The 22003-nt window shown below is 39.4% G+C and overlaps 1 pseudogene; it reads left to right on the top strand.

The window, feature by feature from the left end:
- The first annotated feature begins 414 nt into the window (after nucleotides 1-414).
- LOC116484679 (pumilio homolog 3-like) lies at nucleotides 415-3051 on the top strand (annotated as a pseudogene).
- Nucleotides 3052-22003: the final 18952 nt, after the last annotated feature.

Below are 22003 nucleotides of genomic sequence, written 5' to 3'. Positions count from 1 at the left end.
ATATCTGATTGTTTCTTCTGCTCTATTGTCTACATTAATCTTACGTAAAAATGCAGATTCACTGAGCCAGACCAAGGCAGGAATGGCTATTTTCTCCTACCCCTCTTACATGAACATTGTATATTTCTCAATATCCTGCTCTTTCCCCTTTAAATATTGAAGCCCCCAAAATCATCTTCAGAGAAAGGCATAGACCTGTTTCCCGGTTGTGTGACCTTAACTTTGGCAAATAAACCTCCAAAAATGAATGGGACTTGCCCTGGTCATTTTCCTTGATTGACAGTTGGCACATCCAAAAGAAAAATGATAGCCCCTTGCTAAAAGAGCTAAAGATAAAAATGGAACAAAGATTTATACTTCAAATGTGGACACAAAGTAATATTAGGCTAAGTAGAACTTAAGACAGTAAGTTTTATGGTTAAAAAGTCAATATGTGGTCGGCTCCACGTGTGCAAGTTGCTACAGTGGAAGTCAAAGGGGAAACAACAATTCACAGGGAAGAGTACAAAAGCATCACAAAAAAAGAAAAGTGATTCCATAAACATAGTGATTCTGGTTCTTCAAAGACATTTCCAAGAAAAGTTGTTAAGGAAGGTGAATCTAAAACCACATCTAAGAACTTTGAGAAAAGTGTCACAAAACCAGGGGAAACGGTGTGAAGCAGTTGAAGAATAAGCAACAATGGGACAAAGCACCAAGGAACAAATTCCAGCCAGCAAATAAATTCAACAAGAAGAGAAAACTCCAGCCAGATGGCAAAAGTGGTGAATCGGCAGCCAAGAAACCCAAATAGGATGACTTCAAAAAGGAAAAGAAAGACCTGAAGCAAAGCCGGCAACTCAGTGATAAAAGTAACTATGACACTGTTGTGTGGGCAAAGCAGATTTGGAAGACTTTAAGAAGAAAAGACTGTGACAAAGAAAAAAGAGTAAAGTTAATGAATGACTTGCAGAAGTTGATTCAAGGGAAAATTTAAACTATTGCATTTATTAGCTGGACATGTTGGCACATTCCTATAATCCCAGCTACTCAGGAGGCTGAGGCATGAGACTCCTTGAACCCGGGAGGCAGAGGTTGCAGTGAGCTGAGATGGTGCCACTGCATTCCAGCCTAGGGTACGGAGCAAGACTCTGTCTCAAACAAACAAACAAACAAACTATTGTATTTGCACATGATTCAACTCGTGTGATCCAGTGTTACATTCAGTGTGGTAATGAAGAACAGTCACAACAGGCTTTTGAAGAATTGGGAGATAATTTGGTTGAATTAAGTAAAGCCAAATACTCCAGAAATATTTTAAAGAAATGTCTCACATTGTGAACACGTACCCTAGAACTTAAAGTATAATAAAAAATAAAAAAGAAAGAAAGTAGGAAACTAATGTCTAGTGAGTTTAAGTATCTTGCACAAGGTCACGTAGCTAGTAAGTTACATAGTTGGGATCTGAATTCAGTTGTGGCTTCATGCCTGAGCTTTCAACTACTACTACTAAACTGAGAAGGCACTTGCTTGAGTAAATGATGTCATCCTCTTAATGAAGCATTATGCAGCTGTTAAAGATGATAGATGTAAAGGTTATGGGGCAACATGAAAATATAACTCATTTATTCAATAAATATTTGTTTCTAAATATATTCATTTGCTGAATGAATAAAATGTTAAGCCAAAAAAAAAAAAAGAAATGTCTCATGTATGGAAGTCAAACACAGATTGCAGAGATAATGAGAAGTTTAAAAGGCCCCGTGAGGAAGATGCTGTGGCAGGCAGAAACATCAGCCATCATGTAGGACACATATAATGACAAGGCCACTTTGGAGCAGAGGAACAGCTGACGAAAGAGTTCTATGGGAACACATTTCACCTTTACAAGTCAGTCGATCACCAACTCCAGACAAAGTATTAGAGGTACAGCCAGAAAAATTAAGAGCTTATTATGGACGAAATGAAACAGATTCTAACTCCAGTGGCCCAAAAGGAAGCTGTGATTAAGCATTCACTGGTGCATATTCTTGGACTTTTTTTTCTTTTTTTTTTCACCTATGCACCCCGCAAACTCAGATCAGAAGTGATTGAAGTCATCCACAAAGCAGTGGTATACCTGGCACACACACACGAGGGCATGGGTGGCCATGCACTGCCTGTGGCATGGCATGCCCAAGGACAGGGAAGTGACTGTGAAAATAATGAAGACTTAGGTTGAAAAAGTGACTGATGGCCAATACTCTTATTTGGCTTTACTGGCAGCATTTGACTGTATTGATGATACTAAGCTTGTGAAGCAGATTATCATCATATCAGGGATTAGCAGTTCATTGCCTAGCACAGGAAATGACAGACATGAAAGGAAGGTCCTGTTGTATTTACTAAGCCCCAGAGCTCCTGTATATCTACTATGAGAAATCACTGAAGTTCTGCAAAAAGGAGATGGAAATGCACACAGTAATAAAGGTACAGAAATCTGCAGATACGAGCTCCTAGAATCCATTTCTCCAGCTTTGTTAAGCTACCTGCAAAGACATGCCCAAGAGGTGGTGCTAGATAAGTCTGCGTGTGTTGGCATCTGACATTCTGGGATCTGCCACTGGAGACGTTCAGCCTGCCATGAATGCCATTGCCAGCTTGGCAGCAGTGGAACTGCAACCTAGTGGCAAGGACCGAGAGCTTCACATTGCAGAACATCCTCCAGGACATCTAGTTCTGAAGTGGTTAATAGAGCAAGATGAAAAGATGAAAGAAAATGGGAGAGAAGGTTGTTCTGCAAAATCATTTGTAAAGCATGTTGGTATGAGGAACCTGAAGTCCTGGGCTAGTGTAAATCGAAGTGCCATTATTCTTTCTAGCCTCCTCCAGGTTGTGATCAAGAAGTTGCAAACAAACTCAAAGATGGACTGAAAAGCTTGATCCCTACATTGGGAAAAAAACAAAGGCACCGACAAAGGAATAGAAACTCTACTTGAAAAATTGGGCTCATGGGTGGAAAGAGTTAAGAGCAAGATGGAATCATTTATCCTGTTCCCTGTTCTGTTTCCCAATGCAGAAAAGAAGGGCTAGGGTCCACCTTACTGGTAATTTGGGTGCTCTGTATATATGTTTCTTCTTTGTATAAGAATCTATTTATGAAATTGTTTTTAAAATGAAAGTCAATATATGGCTATAAGATACAATCAATAGTGAATTTACAGCATGGAGTTACTTTGACCAAATAACATGACGATGAAAGTACAAAAGAAAAAGCATTAGAAACATGAGAAATCAAAATATCACTATTGTCATGGATGATTTTCATGCCCCACCATCAATCAAGGTACATCAAATAGACAAAAAGACATTGGTTTAAATATATTTATATTTTTGTTTCAACATCACACAAAACTCAGATGGATTTTTATAAAATAAGCAGAATATGTTTATGCTGGACTGTGTTTCAGCACAGGCTGTGATACAGACCTACAATTCTTTGGTGACGCTAAAGGCAACTCAAGAAAGACAAGGAATGATCCCTCAAAGCAGCTCAAACAGGTTCAACAAGAGGCTTGAGTGGAAGATACCTGCCATATGTAAAACGGTACTGTGGGCAGAGAAAATGAACAGTGTTTCAAACCCAAGCCCCAGACTGGAAATCATAGGGACAGAATCTCTGACTGTTAAATGTAGATTGGTGATCACGCTGCTTTATGCATGCAAGACTCTGTATACTGCTATATATTCAGGATGAGTACCATCAGGATTCTATTTCTTTGATAAAGATGAACGATTCTCCAACACAACACAAGAGAAGCCAGATAGTGAGTTGTATCACTGTAGTAGGCAGCTTCTAAAAGAGCTACCAATGATCCTGGTCTCCAGGTCTCCTGGTATTCATGCCCTTGGGTAATTCTTTCCCTGCAAGCATGATCTGGACCTACAGACTTGCTTCTAAGGTGTGGAATACAGCAGAAAAACATCTGGAAAGTTACACCTGAGATCAGGTTACAAATAAGCCTTGGTTGCTTGCTCGCTCCGATGGAAACCAGCTGCTGTGCTGTGAGCTGTATTGTGGAGAGGCTCACATAGCAGAAAATGGAGGGAGGCCACTGGCCAACAGCCAGCAAGGAATAGAAGCTCTTAGTCCCAGGAGGAACCAAATCCTCCAACAACCACATGAATGTTCTTGGAAGTGGATCCTTCCTTCCAAGTACAGCTTTGAGCTGACTGCAACCCCAGCCAATGTCTTGACTGCAGCCTTATGAGAGACCTGAGCTAGGGGACCCAGCTAAGCTGCACCCAGATTCCTCACCCACAGAAATCGTGAGGTGAGAAAATGTTGTTTCATGCTGCTACATTTTGGGGTAATTTTTTCAGCAGTCATAGATAACTAATATAATTCATTGAATTATAATTAAATTAATGGACATCCCATTATATATGAATCCATAGCATATTTTATTGACAAATATGATACATGAAATATTTATAAGCTCTGATTATATACTAGGCTACAAGAAAAATCTCAATAAATATAAGAAAGCAGAAATTAACAGTTTATTTTCTTCGATTAGAATACATTTTTATGAGTTAAAACCAAAAAGTCTCTCTAATTACATGGAAATTTTTCTTCTTTTTGTGTGCATTATACATACTAAATTGTGCATACAACATGCATATGCAGTTAAATAGTAATTATAAAGTAAATATCCATGTAGACATTGTGCAGGTCAAGAAACGGAATATTGCCAGTACCAGAAGCCTTCTGTGTGCCTTCCCTGATCACAGTCCCTCCCTCTCGCCGAGGGAAACCCTGTCCTGACTTTTAAGAAATCATGTCTTTGCTTTTCTTTATCTTACCCCCATGTGTGCATCATAATATATGTATTTAGTGTCTTTTTCTCAAGCTTAGTAATGTGTCTTAGCTTGGATTCCTCACATGCAGTCTAGGACAAAGAGTCAGGTGCATGTGACCTGTGGAGCTCCTGCTTTCAGGAGAAAAGCGGTGAAAGCAGCAGGACAGGGCAGGGACAGAATCAAGGCAAGGATGAGGTCTCAGCTCTGCCTGATCCCAAGGGGGAGCTCTGGAGCTTGAATAGCACCACACTGTTGGTCCCACCAAGACACTTGTGATAGCCTGTTACTAAGTTTTTGGCCAACGTGTTCCTGGGGGTACCCTTTGAGCCAAGGGCAATTTTCCAGAAAAGGGGCCAGCTCTGAGCCATTAGCAACCATAACTCACAGGGGGTGGGGGCAATGGCTTGGAAAAGGAGATCTGGATGATATTCACCATATAGTATGTTTGTGAGATTCATACTTTTTGTACGTGTAGCTGAGTTCCTATATTTTCATGGCCAAATAGTATTCCACGGTATGAATATATCACATGCTGTCAATGGGCATTTGGGGCATTTCTAGATTTGCCTACTAGAAATAATGCTGTTTTATGATTCAAGGGACAAAAAAAGAAAAGAAAAATAAATAATGCTGTTTTAACTGCTCTTATTATGTCTTGTGTTGGACATGTGTACGAGTATCTCTAAGGCATACATCTAGGAGTGGAATTGCAGGGTTATAGGATATGTGCATCTTTTATTATATTATAAAAATTGTTTTCCAATTTACACTGACACCAGCATTGTTTTCATTGCTTGACATCTTTGCTAATACTTGTATTGTTAGATTTTTAGTTTTAGCCATTTTGGTAAGTTTGTAATGGTATTTCATTGAGGTTTTAATGTATTTTTCATATTAATGATGATATTGCACACCTTCTCATACATTTATTGGCTGTTTGGAAATTCTAGTTTATAAAGCTTCTGTTCAAGTCTTTTGCCTTTTTAAAAAATGTAGTGTTTGTTTTTCATATTGATTTATAGATGTCCTGATTACTGTTACTTTGTCAGTTTTATGTGTTAGAAAAATCTTTTCCCATTCTGTAATCTGTCTTTTCACTCTCTTTTTGATGACTTTTAATTAATAGAAATTTTTATTTTATTGGAATCTAATTTCTTAAACTTTTCTTTTATGGCTAAGCTTTTCATGTTTTATTTGAGAAATGTTTTCTAAACCTAAAATTATGAAATATTTTTCTATACTACTTTATAAAAGCTTTATAGTTTTGCCTTTCACTAACCCACCTATGATTTATTTGGTGTATGGTGTAATATAAATATCCAATTTTGTATTTTCACCATATAAATAACCACTTGTCCAAGTATCATTTATCAAAAAGTTTATCTTTTCCCCATTGATCTTAAATATCATCTCTGTCACATATGAAGTTTCCATATTTGTATGTTTGTTTCTATTCCATTGGCCTGTTGTCTTAGGTACATTCATGCTTCCACCTAGGTTTCCTATTAGACTCCCCACCTTTGCCAGAATATAAACTTTAACTTCTGAACTTGCAGACCCTGAAAGAATAAAAACAATAAAATCCAGCTTTCCTTCATTGGCATATGTCCTCAGAGGCAAAAGCAACTTCTGTGTTCTGAGACAGGGTCTGGCTCTATCTGCCAAGCTGGAATGCAGTGGCAGGATCTTGGCCTACTGTGACCTCTGCCTCCTGGGCTCAAGCTATCCTCCTACCTCAGCCTCCTGAGTAGCTAGGACTACAGGCGCGTGCCACCACACCCAGTTAATTTTCGTAGATATGGGGTTTCACCATGTTGCCCAGGCTGGTCTCGAACTCCTGAGCCCAAGTGATCTGCCTGCCTCAACCTCCCAAAGTGCTGAGATTGCAGGCATGAACCACCACCCAGCTGCAACTTTTGCATCCTGCTTTTCCTCTAGATTCTCATTGCCATTTACATGTTGTCATGATAAATCCTATCTTATCACCTTTCTCATGCTTTTCAGACTTTTCCAATTTTGCAGCCTTTTTCAGTTGTTTTCAACTGGTGGATTAGTCTGAATAGTTTACTGACTACATTACCCAAAATAGAACTCCTTTAAGTTTGCAGACCATCAATAATTATGGAAATGGGCAGGGAATCTCTTAAATGAAATGACTAAAATTGTTTAGTAAAAAGTTGAAACAAGATCAGTTCATATAAAACTGTACAAGATATAGTCAATCCTATAATTTAGAGGTAAATCATAGCAATAAATACTTTTCTTGTTCTTGTTTTTGTTTGCTTCTTTGGAAACAGGGTCTCTCTCTGTCACCCAGGCTGGAGTGCAGTGGCATGATCATAGCTCACTACAGCCTCAAACTTCTGGCCTCACACAATCCTCCTACCTCAGTCTCCTGAGTAGCTGGGACTACAGGCACATGCCACCATGCCCAGCTAACTTTTTGTATTTCTTATAAAGACAGAGTTTCACCATGTTGCCCAGGCTTGTCTCAAACTCCTGGGCTCAAGCAGTCCACCAGCCTAGTGCTCCCAAAGTGCTGGGATCACAGGCATGAACCACTGTGCCCAGCTGGGACAAATAATTTTTAAAGTCAGCTTCCCAGAGCCTCGCGAGAGTAGGGCACATGAGAGGAGATGGCAGAGCATCACATCGGGAGGGGTCCAAACTTTTGCCATCTGGTCACCCAGAGCAGCTCCATCTATATTGATACCTAGACTTAACCAAAAATATCACACAGAACAGATAAGCATTACAAATTGCATCAAGGGTCCCAAGACCACCCCTGGTTTCGAGGCTTCTCTAGATAGACTCGCAGGACTCAGCATACAGTTGCACTCATGGCTACGGTTGATTACAGGGAAAGGATACAAAGCAAAAAATCCGAAGGGAAGAATCACATGGAATGAAGTCAGAAGGAAGCCAGATGCAGACTTCCTAGAGGCTTCTCCCATTGGGGGCACACGGATGTGCTTCCTTCTCTAGCAACAAGGTAACAATACAAATGAAGTGTTACCGATCAGGGATACTCACTAGCAACTCAGTGCCCAAGGTTTTTGGGGGAGTTGGTGGTATAGGCAGCCTATGCCTGGCACATACCAAAATTTCAAATTCCTAGACAAATAGCAGGTGTTCAGCATAAACTATATTGTGTGCAGAAAGCAATCCCAACAAAATAAACCACGCTTATCATGTAAGAAATGGTGGGAACCCTCCCAAAATCCAGGTTACCAGATGCCAACCATGGACAACCTTGCAAGCAGGCCTTTCTAAAAACAGCAGTCTCAGGTCTGCTGTGGTGACTCTTTACTACACACACAAGAAGAAATATATCATTTTAAACTGATATTGTATATCTATAAAATATAAAGGAATTATCTGATAAACTATTAAATAAGAGCTTATAAATATGACAATATAGAATTAATAATATGTTTATATACTAGCAGAAACATATACAAACCAATGAACAAAAGGTCCTATATGCAATAGCAACCAAAACATATGTAATGCCTGGAAATAATCTTAAAAGACATATAGTGACAACATGAAGTAAAAATACCAATTATATTAAGAAATATAAAATAAAACTTGAAAAAGCAACCAGATGATTATTCCTCATTAGGAAGACTGGACATAAAAATAATGTTCAAAATTAATTTATAGGTCTAATGTAACCACCATCAAAATCTCTGCTGCTTTGAGTTCTTTCTTTAAAAGAAAAACATAGGTTTTGGGGGGTTTTTACCTACTTTAACAAAATGATCTCAAAGTTCACTCGGAGAATAAAAAGAGAAGAAAATTCAGAAAAAAAATAGTTGTTAGAGGATGAGTCTTATTCTGTTTTAATCATCTTACAATGATATGATAATTAAAACAATGTGGTAAGTGTACAAAGAATAGCCTAGATCAATGAAGCAGTTAAGTCCAAATATAATCTTAGTATATGAATAACAAAGAATGCCTCACAAATCGATGAGGAAGACAAAAGTTAGTCAATATATGATTTAGGAATAACTGTTTGACAATTTGGAGCACATTCATCTAAACCCTAATTTTTTTTTTAAAGAAAGCCAATCATGTCTGATCTTTTTATTACTGCAAATAGCCATTATGAAATATAATTAAAACCAAGATGTGTTTGGCTTTGAAAAGGTTACAGTTACATTAGTATTTGCTACTTCTATATGTCAAAAAAGGAGGTAAAATAAAAGGACAGACAGGCCTGGGAAAAATATTGCAAAGAGTTAATATATTTTATATATTAATAAAAATATACAGTCACATATTGCTTAATGAAGAGATACATTCTGAGAAATGTGTGATTAGGCAGTTTGTAGTGAGAACATCATACCCTGTATTTACACAAACCTAGATGGTACAGGTTTGCACACCTAGGTTAGATGGTATGGCCTATTACTCCTAGGCTACAAACCAGTACAGCATGTTACTATATTGAAAATTGTAGGCAATTGTAACACAGTGGTAAGTATTTGTGTATCTAACATATCTAAACATAGAAAAGGTCCAGTAAAAATATAGTATTAAATGAAAAAATGGTTCACCTGTGTGGGGCACTTACCATGAATGGAGTTTGTAGGACTGGAAGTTGCTCTGGATGAGACAGTGAGTGGGTGGTGAGTGAAGGTGAAGGCCTAGGACATTACTATACACTACTGTAGACTTTATAAACACTGTACATTTACATTACATTTATTTTTATTTAAAAATAGGGCTTTTCCTTTGATAATAAATTAACTTTGGCTTACTGTATGACCACCACCATATATGCAGTTCATTGTTGACAGAAATGGCTTCATGCAGGACATGGCTCTTTATATGAAGCAGAGGTGACAGAGGTGATAGTAGAAAGTATTTTGTCCATGGCCATGTGGCCTTGGATAAGTCATTTAGCTTCTCTAAACCTCAATTTCCTTCCTTCTTGCAGGTTGTGGCAAGGCATAAATACACATAAGGCTCTTGGCATAATATTCTACTCATTATGGTTGACTAACAAATGATAGCTAATTAGTAGTGGTGGTAGTGGTAATTATACTTGTAGTGATAGTAAAAGCTCACATAACTAAGAAAGCATTGTCCCCAAAGATAAATGCATAAAAAACATGAACAGAGAATTCTCGAAGGAGAAAATAAAACTCATGAACTTGGAAAAATGTTTGACCTCACCAAAAGTCAGAAAAGTTCAAATTAAAGCCATGAAAAGGCATTTTTTCGCCCACTAAATTATCCAAACATTTTTTAAAAAGTAGTACCCAGTGCTGCGAGGGTGTATTGAAATCGACGTTTTCATACATTGCTGATGATTTATAAATTAGCACAACTGTGTTAGGAAGTAATGTGGAAATATGTACTGTCATTTCCCCAAAAGATCATGTTCTCTGATTTAGTAATTTCAAGGCTGAGATTCACTCCTTGGAACAGACCCCAAACATGAAAAAGCTACATGCAAACAAATGTTCAATGTAGTTGTTCTTGAATAATTAAAAACAATCCAGCTGTCCAGCAGTAGGAGAAATTACTACAATTTACTCAGTAGATACGATAATTAGAATGTTACTCAGAAAATATAAGAAGTAAGGCCAGGCGCGGTGGTTCACACCTGTAATCCTAGCACTTTGGTAGGCCAAGGTGGGCAGATTGCTTGAGCTCAGGAGTTCGAGACCAGGCTGGGCAAAATAGTGAAACCCCATCTCTACTAAAATACAAAAAATTAGCCATGCATGGCTAATTTTTTATGTGTAGGCGCCTGTGATCACAGCTACTTGGGAGGTTGAGGTGGAAGAATCGCTTGAACCCGGGAGGCAGAGGTTGCAGTGAGCCGAGATCACGCCACTGCACTCCAGCCTGGGCGACAGAGCGAGACTCCATCTCAAAAACAAACAAACAAACAAACAAACAAGAAGTAGTCCAGGCGCGATGGCTCACGCCTACAATCCCAGCACTTTGGGAGGCCGAGGTGGGCAGATTGTTTGAGGCCAGGAGTCAAGACTAGCCTGGGTAACAATAGCAAAAACCCCGTCACTATCAAAAATACAAAAAATTAACTGGGCATGGTGGCAAGCACCTGTGGTCTCAGCTACTTAGGAGGCTGAGGTGGGAAGATGAGTTGAGCCCAGGAAGCAAAGGTTGCAGTGAGCGGAGATTGAACCACTGTACTCCAGCCTGGGCGACAGAATGAGACCCTGTCTCGAAAAACAGTTAAAAAATTAAAAAGAAAATACAATATAAGAAAATAAAACAGGAAGCAGCATTGTATGTGTATGTATAGCAGACAAAAGTGGAAAGACATATAACAATTTAGAAACAGTAATATTAAAATGTATGATTATGGAGAATTACTACTTTTATAATTTATAAATTGTAGTTAATCAAAATTAGATTTTGATAATTATTTCCACATGAGTTCTTTCTTCTTTAAATGACACCAAAATTTAACCTCAAAATCTTGGCAAACACTGACAGCCCTGAGTTTTTTTATATTGCTCCTCTAGAGGGAGCACAAGTGTTTAAAATACTTCATAACCATAACGATCTGTTTCACAATAGTCGAGAATTTTAGAAGGGCAAGAAAACACAGTAATCGCCGGTCGCGGTGGCTCACGCTTGTAATCCCAGCACTTTGGGAGGCCGAGGCGGGCGGATCACGAGGTCAGGAGATCGAGACTACGGTGAAACCCCGTCTCTACTAAAAATACAAAAAATTAGCCGGGCGTGGTGGCGGGCGCCTGTAGTCCCAGCTACTCCGAGAGGCTGAGGCAGGAGAATGGCGTGAACCCGGGAGGCGGAGCTTGCAGTGAGTCGAGATTGCGCCACTGCACTCCAGCCTGGGCGACAGAGCGAGACTCCGTCTCAAAAAAAAAAAAAAAAAGAAAGAAAACACAGTAATCTACCGCAGTTTATCAGTAGTGTAGTCTGGTGTAGATAATATAGTCCTGGATACAGAAGATGCCCTCTAGCTATAAATAATTTATTTTCTATTATTAGCGCTGCTTTTAAGTGACATCAATTTTCTTGCATTGAATATATCATCTTTTTGAGTTGAAGTTCCCAGTAGAGAGGAAAATGATGAAAAGGAAAAGAAAATCAAGGATGCAAGCTACTCTCAAAGTCCTAATATTACTGACATGGAATTATGGTTTAATAACTTTTCCTTAAACTTCCAAAGAAAAGTGGTATCAGCCCATTTAATTTTTTTTTTTTTTTTTTTTTGGTTGTTGTTGTTTGTTGTTGGTATCCTATTAATGTTGAGTTCCACAGAGCACCAAGAAAAGGAAAGGAAAGAATTTGTATCTTTGATGTGTTAGTTAATTTGACTAGGTGCCTACCCAGGCAGAGCAAATCTGATCAATGATCCAATGTGTCTCTTGCTATGCCAATTGCAAAAGGAGATGGGGTTTCGCTTTGGACGGTTCTCAGCGTCAGCCACTTTCTAGCTCTGAGTCCACTCTAAATGTTCTCAAGTTTGTTCGATTTGAATTTCAAAAACCCTAATTAAGGTGCATAATTTCCTTCTGTAACCCAGTTTTGCCACAAAGCTACTTGGAATCAACAGCAACATGAACAACCATAGCTTCTTCACAAGTACTTGTTCCTCCTTCCATCTTTATATACCCAGACAACAACAAAGGCAATAAAAGATGGAGATGACAGGAACCTGAGAACTCTTTTTTCTTCTGACCTGAACAATGAACATCTTTTCAAATAACATAACAAGTCGTAAGAGAACAGCAGATGAATTATTTCTCATGGAATCTAGAGGTAGAAATGCCCCATAAAACTTTTCTATTTGGGGAAGGCTTGCTCAGGAATCTCATTTCCTCTATTGGGTGTAGTCTGACAGATGAGACAAAAGGCCAGGATCCTGCAGGACCATCCCCACTTTGGAACCCTTGCCCAAAACGGAGGTGGTGAGCTTCACTCCCTGCCCGTCGGGACATCTTATCCATCTTCTTTGCACTTTCAAACTACTACTACTACTTAGTATTTTAATTACTTTTTATTATTTAAAAGGATGTGAGCATTGTAGAAAATTACCCTCCAAAAACCCAAAATCCCTGCTAATTTAACTTAAGGTTCTCCAGCTTTCCATGTCAATACATTTTCATCTTATCTAATATCTAGTCCATATTCAAGTTTCCACAATTTATTCCTAAAGTGTCCCGTATAGTTAATTTGTTCAACCCACAGTCCAATCCAGGACCATGCATTGCTTCTGGTTGAAATGTCCTTTGAGCCTCTTGATTGAGCCCCGTTTCTCTTCTCCTTCCTCCTTTTGTTTTGCGACAGAGTCTTGCTCTATCACCCAGGCTGGAGTGTTGTGGTGCAATCACAGCTCACTGCAACCTCAACCTCCTGGACTCAATCAATCCTCCTGCTTCAGCATCCCAAGTAGCTGGGACTATAGGTGGGCACCACCATGCCCAGCTATATTTTGTATTTTTAAATAGAGATAGAGTTTTGCCATGTTGCCCAGGGTGGTCTCAAACTCCTGGGCTCAAGCAATCCACCCATCTCAGCCACCCAAAGTACTGGGCTTACAGGCATGAGCCACTGCACCCGGCCCTGTCTTTCTTCTTGTTGAAGAGCCAACCAGGCCAGTTTTCCTAATTCCTGACTTTGTCTGCTTGCCATTTACCACGCTATTCAACTTGTTCCTCAACTGCTGAAGTTTACATCTGAAGTTAAAACTAAATACGATGAATTCAAGTTAATTTTTAAATCTATCATAGATGGTGGTATACTTCACATTGCATCTTCATCATATCAGAGAACATAAATATTAATTGCTTGCTAAGATTCCTCCCTAGGTTAGGGTAATAGTCTAAGCCTTTTATTGAGTGACAGAATGCTGATTTTCTAATTCTGTCATTCTTCTACATTCTTGGCAAGCATTCTTCTGAAAATAGAACTTTCTCTTTCAGTTGGAGCTATTTGGTTACTCTAAGATACATTTCTTACATAAAGGTTAGATAAATGCTTAATTCTTTCTTTCATTACCAATTGTCAAAGTAAGAAGTCAATTGTCAAGCCATCTCAAATGATGGCTTACGAGTTCTCTTTTGGGCTTTCTCTTTTTTTAGTGTCCCTATAGAAACATGGATTTTTAAAATTTAGTGTGATTCAACTCATTAAATCAATATTCTTTTTGATGTTCAAATTGTTGCAAATTTGGGTAAGGGTGGGCTCCCAATTTGGACATACTTTTTATTTTTATTTTCCATTAAAAATATTTTTAGCATTTCTTTTGTATTTGTCTACTTATTTATTTTTGTACATGAATAAGTTCTTTAGTGGTGATTTCTGAGATTTTGGTGCACCCATCATCCAAGCAGTGTACACTGTATCCAGTTGTAGTCTTTTATCCCTCACTCCACTCCCACCCTTTTCCCCAGTCCCCAAAGTCCATTGTATCATTCTTAGGCCTTTGCATTGGACATACTTTTTAACTTAGATTTTACAGATAATATTCCTTCCTCTGGGCATTATCTCAGTCCCCAATTTATGCTTAATATTTTTTGTTAATGTTCTTCTCTGTCATTGATTTAGAAATACTCTTATACCATATATCTGTGTGTGTTTTGTCTACTATAAAAAAGTTCCACTTTTTAATTTTCAGGTTTACAATTCACGTACATAAAAACTATCCTTATTTGCCAAGTCAGTGATTTGATGTCCATTTTCTTATCAGTTTTCAAAATTTTATTGTTGTTGTCTCTTCTCCGACAACAACGTGGCCTCATGGAGAGGTAGGCAAGAGCCAGGGCATGAAGAGTCTTATATGCCAAGTAGGAGAATTTAGACTTTCACCCAAAGGCAATCAAGAGACATTGAACAGGCATTGCAGAGGAGTATCATGATCAGATCTCCTTTTTGGAATGATCAGGTGATCAGGCTATAATATGGAGTATTTCACAGACATGAATAGGACTAGAGGCTGGAAATCCAGTGAGGGACCTAACCTGCAGTGACTCAAGTAACCAGACCTAAGAAAGTAGCAGTGGGTATGCAGAGAAGTGAACAGCTCTCAATGTGTTTAGAAGTAGTCACACGGGCAAGATGCCATGGCTCATGCCCATAATCCCAGTACTATCGGAGGCCAAGGCAGGAGGATTGCTCAAGCCAGGAGGTCGAGGCTGCAATAAGCTGTGAACGTGCCACTGTACTCCAGCCTGAGTGACAGAGAGAGGCCCTGAATAAATAAACAAACAAATAAGAAATAATCACCAGTGGGATTTGGTGATTATTTAGATGTAGAGGCCAAGGAAGAGGAAAGAGTCAAGGATGACTCCAGGTTTCTAGCTTGGGCAACTGCACGGGCAATGATGCCATCCACTGAGATCTAGAACAGTGGATGTGAAACCAGCTTCACAAGGAGTGTGGCATGCTGCCTTTATAAATGCCAAGTTCCACTACGTTTCATCCTCATTGAGATATTAATGACCACATTTTCCCAGTGAATGCACTTTTCTATTCCAGGAAGTAATACACATCTTTTCTACTTGAAATCACCAACATTCCCTCTTTTTTTCTTCCACAACCTCCTCCTCCTGCACTACCAGCTCCAACAAACTACCACACCTGTGCCCACATACACTGGCTTCCATCCTGCTTCAGTGGAAGAAAGGCACCTGCTGCTCTCCATGGCACTCCTCTACTTGTGCCCAAAATCCCTCTCATGTTCTTAAGGTGTCTGGCAAGTACACTTTTTCTCTTCTGTATAATCTTTTTCTCCCTCCCTTTAGGATGAGTTCCATCTATATGCTATTATCCATTTTAAAAAGCAAACTTCTCTTGATCTCATGGCCCCGCCAGCTACCACTAAATTTTTCAACACCCTCAAAGCTCTTCAAACTCATTCATATTGTTGTCTTCATTCCTAGCTTTACTTTCTCACCTTTTATTTCTCCCCCATTCTCTTCCTTAGCTCCTCTCTATTCAGGTTTTTATTCCCACCATTCCACAGAAAGAGCTTTCAGCAGGGTCCCCAGTGTAGGTACATTCTACAAAAGTCAAGGCCAGTTATCTGCACTCATCTTATTAGATCTTCCAGCAGCACTGGCCAAGTCTCCCACTCCCTCCTTCATTCATTCAACACATCTGTATTGAGCACTCACTCTATGCCAGGCACTGTTTTAATCCTTGTGGCACAACAATCAATTAAAATGACAAAGATTCCTGCCCTCTGGAGACTTATATCCCAGCAGGGGGAAACAGTTAACAAACAAAAAACAGTAAATAACTAGATTACATGGTATGTTAGAAGGCAATAAGGGCTATGGGAAGGAGAAAACATAGAACTCAGCAATAGCCTTGAAGAGTTTCCGTTTTAGCACATAATTATCCCTATAACGAAACACACCCTCTGTGACAATATTTGATATCAAGTCAAATTACAGAATACGTCTCTACATCCTCACATAATAAAAATGAATCACATTTTCATCTGCTATCTTTCTGAAGTCAGTGCTCTCCTCCCTCCTAATTCTCCTGGATTTGATGTGAGGACACTGGAGAAAACACAGAAGGAACAGTTGAAACTCGAGAAGGGAGAGTGGGGATTTGGTATTTCCCATTGTGATACTATGTATTGGATCCTGGGGGCAGGCAACAGAAATTGAAATGGCAAACGTCCAGGGTATAAGCTGACTCCTTTTTTGCCCTTTTTCCAATTATGTCAAGTGGTAGCTACTTTCTCACAGTAGAGAGTGAGTCAGAAACTCAAAGTATGATAAATGGTCCAGGAGTGAATTCTCTGTGGGTTAATACTTTTTGTTTTCATGTGAAAGAAAATAAAGCTATTGTGTAAATATAATAATTATGGTAGGTATTGATTTTATACTAGGAATGGCAGATTGCAAAAATGACTGCAATCATTCCTTCATCGCTGTATGCACACTGCTCCCATCAAGAGGTACAGTCTGTTTCCCCCTCCTGTTATCCAGTCGGGCCTTGGGACTTATGTTGATTAGCAGAATGTGGTGGAAGTGATGGTGTGAAACTTCCGCATCTGGGCCTTACAGTGTCCACTTTCGCCCTTTTGGAACGTTATGCCACCATAAGAGCCAGCCCAAGCTAACCTGCTGGGAAATGAGACAAGCCCTGCCAGCTGAGGCCTCCCAGACAAACCAATCCGCAGTCAAGCCACCAGAAGACTGCAGCCACAAGAATGAGTCCATACAAGACCAGCACAAGAACCTCCTAGCTGAGTCCAGACCAGCATAACTGACCCACTAAACATAAAACAATAAAATGACTTGGTTTCAAACCACTCAATTTTGAAGTGGCCTGTTATACAGAAATAGGTAACTAATATACTAGGTATTAAATATTTATTATTTATTAAAATGATAATTGTTTTAACATTGAGCATTGATCCTTTAATAAGTAGAATTTGAATAAGTAAATTTAATGTTTATGAAAAGAGATAACAGCAAGGAGTATATACTGGAACCTTTTTTTTTTCAATAAAAAGTCCACTAGCAGCCAGGCCTGGTGGCTCATGCCCGTAATCCCAGCACTTTGGAAGGCCGAGGCGGGCAGCTCACGAGGTCAGGGGATCGAGACCATCCTGGCTAATGCAGTGAAACCCCGTCTCTACTAAAAAATACAAAAAATTAGCCGGGCATGGTGGCGGGCCCCTGTAGTCCCAGCTACTCGGGAGGCTGAGGCAGGAGAATGGTGTGAACCCGGGAGGTGGAGCTTGCAGTGAGCAGAGATCGCACCACTGCACTCCAGCCTGGGTGACAGAGTGAGACTCCGCCTCAAAAAGAAAAAAAAAGTCCACTAGCCCTATATCTTGGTATAAGTGTTTATTTTTATAAAAATTAACCACATTATACATAGTGTTTCATGACTCACTTCATCTACTTGACATTATAGATATCTACCCGTGTCAATACATGCAGAAGTATATTTTTAAGTAGTTGCATAATATTCCATTGAAGAGATACACATATTTATATAACTCCCTTCTGACTGACAGCTGGGCTAGTTCCCAATATTAATGTATTATAGATAATACTGAAAGGAACTTCTTTATACTTACAACTTTGAATACTTACTGTTTCAGCCTCAGTTTTCTCATCTGTAAAATGGAGATATATCTGACCCCTCCTATAGAACTGTTATAAAGATTAATGACACTTTGGGAGGCTGATGCAGGAGAACTGCTTGAGGTCAGGAGTTTGAGACTAGCCTGGGCAACATAGTGAGACCCTGTCTCTACAAAACGAAAAAATTAGCGAGGCATGACGGTGCACATCTGTAGTCCCAGCTACTCAGGTGGTTGAGGCGGGAGGATGGCTTGAGCCCAGAAGTTCAAGGCTACAGTGAGCTATGATTGTGCCACTTCGCTCCAGCCTGGGTGACAAAATGAGACTCTATCTCTAAAAAAAGAAATAAATAAGATGAATGAAATAATGCGTATGAAGCCCTTAGCGGTTTTGGGAATATAACGAGCCCTTAATAAACTGGTTTTGTCATCATTATTGTTATAAACTTCATTAGGGCACAGACCATGTCAGCATGGTCCCTCAGGACCTGGCACATCATAAGTGCTCGATATTAAAATAGCTGGCACCTGTTGAATGCTTTCTATGTGCCAGGCCCTGGGTTCAACTGCAACTTATGAAGTATTACGGGTACTGCTATTATCCTCATATTACAGATAAGGAAATTGAGGCACATAGAAGTGAGGTAACTTGCTTAAGAACAGAGCTAAAATTTGATTTCACAGCAATCTGACTCCAAAGCCCATGCTCTTAAAACTATACCATGCTGCCTCAGTAAATATATCCCCAGTAAATATAGAAATCAATATGATAGATTTCTAGAAATGCAATTTTTCTGGGTCTCAGGACATACATATTTTTAAGGCTTTTAAAACATATATATAATGTAAGTTATTATAATGTTAAGTTTTTGAAAAGCAGTAAATAAAATTTTATATGCAATGTTATCATAACTATGAAAAACAATGCGTAGAAGAAAAATGAAAGGAAACTCATCAAAATGTTAAGTTACCATTTCTGAAGGACAATTCATGGGTGACTTTTTTCCTTCTATTTTTTTTAAATTTTCTATAATGAGTTGTTACCTTATAAGAACAAATTAAATAACCATAGCCTTGCTTTTGGTGTTATATGTGTTGTTCTACCTCACAGCTGGTTCTCTTCTTGAAAGCAAACCTAAGAAAAAGAATTTTCATGATGAAATGGCATTCTTTATCCTCTATCAATCTTAGAAAGGAAATTAGGGTCACAGGTAATCTGCCTTCCTAAAACGAACATGGTAACTTGTTTGATCTAACTCCTGGCACTAATAAGGAGTATTGTAGATTTACCTGTCTGATATTTCCTGACGGAGGACAAGAGAACTGTTGTGCTCTTGCATCCGTTTGCAAAGCGCTTTTTATTGACTCAGGGTTTTGCAAAGACTTTATCAAATTATTTCTCAAACAATCCTGTGAGGTTGTACTGAGTTCCACTGAACCTTGGATACACATACACACCTACATGAAAGCAAATGTAGCCGAATAATAATTTGACATATTAACCTCTGTACTTTTTGCCCAGTACTTCCTGATACTCCAGAGCTTTCCCCAGTTTTAGCAGCAGCTAGGGTGTTCTCTGCTTACTCCCTCAGAGAAAAACAATATAACAGAACTTGAAGAACACAGGTATCAATTCTTGGCTTATGACTTTCAAAAGCCTAGGCTTAGAGGAGGCCCAGATGACAGAAAATGAAGAATAGCAAAGTTTCACCACTTCTCCCCCATCTAGTTCCTCGGCCTGTGAAGGAGAGAGGGTGAAGCTCAAGAGAACAAGAAGAGCTTAGATGTTAACATGGAGATTTCTTGAAAAAGTGGTCCTGCACTCCCAAATCTCAGAGAAGTTTCAGGGATCTGACATCATAGAAAACCTATGCCTCACTTGGGTATAAACAGGGTGAGCAGGAGAAAATAATAGCTCTCTAAGCCTTACACGGTATGGAAAGAGTGAGAATATCTCCCATGAGCGCAGAAGTAATGAGGACATGGAAAGAAATGACTAGTCATCAGGTTCACTCTTCTGCCAACTCCAACCTGCTGTAAATTTTAATTCTGGAATTTCCATTGGGTTCTTTTTAGAGTTTCCATTTCTCTACTGAGATTCCCTACTTGTCCATTGACAATTTCTCTAATTCTTTGAACATATTTATTAAATTCAAAATCTGGGCTATCTGGAAGTCGGTTTCTATTGACTACTTTTTTTTTTTTTTTGACATTTTGGTGGACTAGTTACCACCTTTAGGAAAAAGGAACTTCCTGGCAATGCTAGTGTCAGAACTGGATTAAGCAATGACATTCAGAGATGACAATAATCTAATGTCGAAGTAGTTGCTTGAGGTGAAGGAGGATATTATTTTGATAGAAACGACGCATCATGTGTAATGATTTCCAATCTTCAAGTAAGCATGACAGTTGTAAAACCCTTGTGAAAAGCATCAGAATAGTATCTCCAATCCTCTTGATTGGCTTCAAACAGCTGGCACGACCTGCCCACTCATTGAAGAGTAGAACTGGAAGAGAATTTAAATCATTAACATCTAAGTCCCCGCCTTCTACTAAGTAGGAAGACTATGTCCTCCAAGGATGATAATTTTTTTCTAATCAAAAACCAGCTTCCTTGCATCCTAATATAAAGGTAATACATACTTACAGAAAAATCAACCAAAACAGACAGGTATAAAGAAGAAAGTACTACTTAATTACTATTAATATTTTGTTGAACATCCTTATAGATGCTGTTCTATGCAAATCCTTATGCATATAAATATTGCACTCATACTCTCACCAACAATGGACCCACTTCTCTATGTCTGATTATACTGGATGCGTGTAATCTTTCCAAACTTTACCAATCTTTACCATCAGACAAAAAGCAAGCCTTAAATTTTGTTGAGTGATTTGGTTCTGGTGCTGAGGATTAGTATCTTGCCATGTACTTCTTTCTGGCTTTTAATGGGCAGTAGGTGCAATATATAGTGGCCTGGAGCATAAATAAGATGGTTTGGCTACCATACTCCCAGATATATTGCACTAACTCTGTGTGTCCTTGAGTAAGCCACTTAACCTTTCAATGCCTCCATTTCTTCACATCCAAATGAAGGATTTGGAATAGGCATTCTTGAGCTTCTTCTCTAGCTATCAGTAGCGGAGTGATGGGGGATGCACCAGGCAGATCTGCAGTAGGCACCTTTGGGTGACTAACTCAGCCATTCCCAGCCCCTCTCCATACCCTGCTTCTACTCTAGAAGAGACTGGAAAAAACCAACATCCCCTCTGTAGGCCTTTTTTGGAGTTAAGGGATGACAATGTGACCAAATTCTGGCTAAAAAGACAGAGAGAAGTCTATCTGGATGCTTCTAGAAAGGCTTTTGCTTTCCTGATGGAAGAAACAGGCACAAGAGAGAGTAAGCTCACCAGCACTGTCTCTCCTTTGCCCCTGGCTTCCATGTAGACTTGATGCCTAGACCCGTGGGACAGTATGCTGGCTTTGTATTGTGTTGGTCCAGCTGAGCAGCATCTGTTTTGCAGAATCCTCCCATAGCTCCAGGTTAGCATTGGCTACAAGAGAAATATTGCATGAGATCTGGGAGGCAGCAGCCAAGCAGCAGCCATGGTTTTTATGCTGTGAAGGACAACACAAGGCATGAGGAACATTGGCAGTTCTCACACATTGTCGCTGACCTGCTGCCTCACTTGCTGGCATGGGGCAGCAGCAAGACTCACAGTTCCTCCTGCTCCCACCAGATCTCCTCCTATGGCTTCTTCAAGTCTTAAACCAAGTGCATCTGTAGCTTGGTAAAGGGTGCCAGCATGTTTTGCAGGACACCTGTATTATTGAGGCTGGAGGTAGTGAGAGACACATGCAGATCTGGTCTGTCCTAAAGGACTTCAGTCATTCATGAATTCCAGTTTGCTCTCACAGATTCCAGTCTGTTCTTGCTATCATCCACATCCAACTTTCTATCCTGATTGCAATCCTGACTGACCTATAGTGACTTCAGACTCAACACTAGAACCAAAGACAACAAACAGCCATGCCAGGACTCCTCCACCAGGTCTCACATCCTGCAAGGTCTAGGGCAGCACTGTCCAGTAGAACTTTCTGTGATGATG

This window comes from Hylobates moloch, unplaced genomic scaffold, assembly GCF_009828535.3.
Source record: "Hylobates moloch isolate HMO894 unplaced genomic scaffold, HMol_V3 SCAFFOLD_16, whole genome shotgun sequence".
In the NCBI taxonomy this organism is placed as follows: Eukaryota; Metazoa; Chordata; class Mammalia; order Primates; family Hylobatidae; genus Hylobates; species Hylobates moloch.
The sequence above is the reverse complement of the archived record's forward strand: the minus strand, read 5'-3'. Positions and strand labels throughout refer to the sequence as shown.